A 3,435-nucleotide genomic window follows, 5' to 3' on the forward strand; every position below is an offset into this window, starting at 1 on the left:
CCCTCCCAGAACCGCCAGAAATTTCCAGCCCCAGAAGACAGCCCCTTGCTCCAAATACCCCTCCAGGCCACACAACCGAATGAGGAGAGTAGCACTCCTCCCCCTTCTCAGCAGCTGCCAGCTGCTTATTGACAGCTTGCATGCTTCTCTGACAGAGTAGAGGGCCAGCTATCAATCATTTGGGCTCTCTAAGGACAGGAGTGACCAATGAGCAGCCTTTTGTGCTCGAATGCTCACCTGTGTTGCCATCCAGCCAGAGGCCTTGAATGGATTTAATTCTAGCCTAAGAAATGCACACATGTGCATAGCCATGGAGGGTAATTAAATATTGGGACAACTCCACTAATAGCATTGTGGTTTGTCCATTACCAGCAGTCCTTAAATTAAGTCTGGATGTCCTGAAACTTAAACAGATGCCATGGGCTTGATGCAAAAATTACTCTGGGATGTTTGGTGACCTGCTTTATGAAAAAGGCAGATCAGATTATGATAATTATCCCTTCTGGCCTCAGAAGCTATGAATCAATGAGGCTTCAGTAGAGTTAATTTGGACTGACAATAGTGTCATGAGAGCATTGGGCCCTGTAGGTAATCATGCATTTAAAAGATTGCATCCTTATTCACACCAAAAGAGTAGAGTTTGTACAATCTGCACTTTGGCATTTCATGACTTTTGAGTGCTGAACAGTGTAACATGAACTTTTCTTAGATTTTTTCTTTTTTTTGTGGAATATATAACCTAATATAAAATCCCCCCCCGCCCCAAAAATGAAGCTTTGGACTCATTTTCTACTATCTGTAGTCTTTTAGTTAATCATTGATTAGAGTTACCTTGAGGGATGAGGTAGCCTTTTGTATCCTTAGGCTGCTGAAATGAATAATACTTTAATCCCTTGACTGCTTCATTTGTAACTACTTGGTAATTGTGAAATAGTACATTATTATTGGAGGATTAATTTAGTTTTTCCATTAGAATGCTTTACACATACTATATCAGCAACAACCCTTCCCCTTAAAAGAAGGTGACTCAGTTTCATCTGACAGATTGGAAGCTGGTACCTTCTTTGCTTCTGATTCACCTGTAAGTAATCAGAGTATAAGTAACTGGTACTTCCACAGCACAAGCCGATTCCAAATGTATGTGCCACTTTCCCCAAGAAACAAGAGTGAAGAACTATTCACGAAGACCACTGCATATAAAAGTCAAAGATAAACAGGGTTATACATTCACACACAAAAAAAATGACATTACTTTTATTTGTGCAGAAGGTCTGAAATGGAAACAGGTAAGATGGAAGCTACTTTCTCCGTGTCAACGTCAAAGCATGTTTTCATAATTTTTTATTTACATTTATTGTCATTGAAAACAAATCTGAATGATGGCACTGATACCATGTAAATAGCTCCTGATGTTAAGCAGCTTTTTTTCATTCTGATATCTGGGAAAAGGTGGATGTTAACAACTAATTCAGAAAGTTGACATCCCATGGAATGCTTAACAGCATTACATTCAGTGAAGATACAACTTTGGATATACTTAACAATGTAACAGACCCACCGAAGCATGGGATGTGGCCCAGTTTATGTAAGAATATTTAAAAACAATGGACAACCCTCACTTCTGTATACTGCATGTTGTTCCCTGCTGACAGAGCCTTCCAGTGCTCACCAGTGCAACCCATGGTTCATAAATCACTGGAGACTTGGCCTGGAAAGCACAAGGATCCAAACATTGAGCCAAAATTGTCAAAGATTTCAGTAAGATTTGATACTTTTCTGGCAGCTTTCATCCAGTGATTACAAAGCATCTCACAAACATTAGATAATGATGTTTCTTAACACCCCTACAAGGTAGCAAAGATATGATTTCTCTAGCTTTCTCACTCTGACTCCATTATTGCTTCTGACCTTGTACTTGCACAAATCTATATAGGTTACAATAAATCTGGAAAGATCTATTCTGCCAGTTACACTCTTCAAATACAAGGGTTTTCAGGACCCATCAAGGTGGATGGAAGGACAAAGACAACCCATAGTTCATGAGAGCAAGACCAGCAGAGGTTTTTCCCTATAACTCATCAGTGGAGCTTTACGGCCAGGAATAAAAAGAGTGTTCTGGAGAGACAGTTTGAGCAACAGAAGGATTAAATGGAGTACAAAGAGGAATATGTAGGCGGATTGGAAAGGATACAGGAGAATAACACGTGGGCGGAAAACAAAAAAGAGGGAGTTTAAAAACTTCAGATGTGCATTGTAATACATTTTTTACAACACAGGCTGTCAACATTGATGGATAGGGACAACATTTTCACATATATTTGTACAGAACAGATCCCTGTCTTGACTAGGGATTTTATGCACTATGGAGATATATATTCTCTCTCCCCCTACACCAGGGTCAGATACTCAAGGGTGTCTTCAGGCAACCCACAAAGTGGATCGGGTATAGGCTGGAATGTGAACTAATTCATATTCTGCAGTTCAGATGTGGGTCAGAAAATATTTTCAGGTTGGACTCATCTTGGAATAAGCCTCACCATTTTTTGTGTCTAATTTGCAAGTAGGGAAACTCTTTGCAAAGAGACACCCAGCCAGGAGGCAAGCTAGTTAATTAACACTCTCTTCAACTAAGTAGCTGCTAAAAGCCAGGAATTAAGACCAGCATGGTCAGCAGCATGCCACTTTTACCAGCTACGGCTGGGATTGGCTGTATTTTCCACCTTATCCTCTTTCTCCCTCCACCTCCCACCGACATCTCCCCTCCTCCCCACCCCCCCGAGTAACAAGCAGCTTCCCATGATTTTTCACTTCTGGATAAGCATTTTTTCTCATCTCTGGACAGACCCCAGAGACAAGATCCCCTAACCCCACACCCAGAAAAGAAGGCACAGTTCAAATGAACAGTTTTCTGTGCTTTTTAGCACCTGGGGAAGCATTTTGTTTTCTTGTCTCTGGGCTAACCCTGGAGACTGCTCCCCCCAAGGAAGCTTGGATTGTTGGGTTTACTTAAAGCAGATTGGGACAGTTAGGGGGTGAGAACACTTGCTAATGCAGGTTGCAGGTTTGGGTCGGGTTGTATAATATTGGGTTCGGGTTGGAAGCAGGCCTTTAAAAATCAGACCCATGCAGATCTCTAATATATTTATCACTGTTAAAATTTTGAGACATAGTTTCATAGTTTCTAGGGTCGGAAGGGACCTGAGCAGATCATCTAGTTCGACCCCCTGCCATGGCAGGAAATAATACTGGGGTCAAACAACCCCAGCAAGATGTTCATCCAGCCTCCTCTTAAAGACCCCCAGGGTAGGAGCCTGCACCACTTCTCTTGGAAGTTGGTTCCAGATCCTAGCTGCCCTGACCATGAAGCAGCGCTTCCTGATATCTAATCTAAACCTACCCTCTGCCAGCTTGTGACCGTTATTCCTGGTCACTCCT

General features: G+C 41.9%; 1 long non-coding RNA gene across 1 annotated transcript in view; it reads right to left on the bottom strand.

Annotated features, from left to right (window-relative positions):
• Nucleotides 1-1,238: 1,238 nt before the first annotated feature.
• LOC109305624 overlaps nucleotides 1,239-3,435 on the bottom strand; it is a 105,369-nt gene continuing 103,172 nt past the window's right edge. The window contains exon 4 of the long non-coding RNA XR_002099655.1: nucleotides 1,239-1,708. This is a non-coding gene — a long non-coding RNA (uncharacterized LOC109305624). The remainder of the gene's footprint in view (nucleotides 1,709-3,435) is intronic.

Source organism: Crocodylus porosus, unplaced genomic scaffold, assembly GCF_001723895.1.
Source record: "Crocodylus porosus isolate Cpor-Errol unplaced genomic scaffold, CroPor_comp1, whole genome shotgun sequence".
Lineage (NCBI taxonomy): Eukaryota > Metazoa > Chordata > Crocodylia > Crocodylidae > Crocodylus > Crocodylus porosus.